Here is a 1,626-nt window from a genome sequence, read left to right on the forward strand (position 1 = left end):
CGCATAGCAGATACCCGCATAGCAGATACCCGCATACCAGATGTTTTGGCAGTGTTGGAGGTGGAACTGGGTTGGAGCCATCAAATCGGTGAGCAGCTGCTCTTGCGATCATTGTCACAAAGCCACACGTGTTAGAAGTTCAGAACAAGAAAGTTTAGGTCATACAGAAATAATTTATTTTATTTTTCCAATGACGGCCTAGTGGGTTAACTGCCTTGTTCAGCGGCAGAACGACAGATTTTTACCTTGGCAGCTCGGGGATTCCTTTCGGTTACTGTCCCAACGCTCTAACCACTAGGCTACCTGCCGCCCCTAATGTTGCTCAAATGAAGAAAAATTAACAAAATAATGAAGGTTTTTATCATGTAGATTACATCTCACATTCCAGTGTTCCAATTTGGAAACGAGGCTGCATGGGATTTCTGATAATGTGACTCCATGCAGCCAATGGCAATGTCGCTTCAGGTAGAATGCCAGGAGCCGCTCGTGGATTTGACAGCTCTCAGTTCCACCTCTCGACACTGCTATGCTATGCTTATTAGGACTGTGCAGTATGATGCTGTGTTCAGAACCAAGTGGGTAGGTGGTAATTACCAGTTGTGAAGTCGTAAATACCAGTTGGGTGCATTCACGTTTTGTACTGGGAAATACCATCATACATAGAGGTCATTAGAAGGCTTGTGATTGTGTTGCTCTTTTTTTGCCCATAAAAAGTATATCCAGAAATGTTCACTTTCTAAATGAAAAGGAAGATGAACAGAATACTTTTTGTATCAACAATGTATTTTGTTCTTACCATAAACAACTGCTGAAGATGCTGTTATGTTTGCTCTGCAAGTAGAAAGATGCTGCCATGCTTCCCCTCTGCAAGTGGGAAACTCTGAGCACATGGATGATAGTTGGAGGGGCGTTCAAGTGGATTTTCCCCAGTAGTATGCGGGTATTTACAAAATTACGAGATGTGATCGCAGCATTAGTCCAATCTCATCATAGGAGGAAGAAGCAGTTCTTTTGTTCCTCCCAGTTGTTTTCCAAAAGGGAACACTATATCCTATACGGTGCACTACTTTTGACCAGGGCACATAGGACTTTGGTGAAAAGAAGTGCACTATGTAGGGAATAGGGTACCATTTGGAACAGACTCCAGTATAATTTTCTCTGGACTAGTTCTGCTGAGGCTGGCCGCCACATTCCTGTTTGTTTAGAATACGCTTTACATAAACCCTTTTGACTAATGCTGGTATTTTGTGGTCAACACAGTGCTTGTTGTGAAGACACAGCGAAGGTGCATTACCATGTATGTTGTTGATAGCTGTTGAGGCCACATGCCTGGAGCCCAAACATGGACTGTGGTTGGTGAGCCAGTGGTTCCTCTGACAGATGATGCTAACCAGGTCTCCACTGCTGGTGGAATAGTATTATCAGGACAGGTGCTAATAGGCCTGCGTCAGAAATGGTACCCTATATTGCACACTACCTTTTTCCAGGGCTCTAGTCCAAATGAGTGTACCATTTAGGGAACAGGGTGCTATTACAGATGGACCCTGGGTGTTCTGGTGTAACATACACCCTTCACATAAACATCACTAGCATAATGAATTTACACAAAGCACAGTAGAAAACAAG

Source organism: Salvelinus sp. IW2-2015, linkage group LG30 (genome assembly GCF_002910315.2).
Source record: "Salvelinus sp. IW2-2015 linkage group LG30, ASM291031v2, whole genome shotgun sequence".
Lineage (NCBI taxonomy): Eukaryota > Metazoa > Chordata > Actinopteri > Salmoniformes > Salmonidae > Salvelinus > Salvelinus sp. IW2-2015.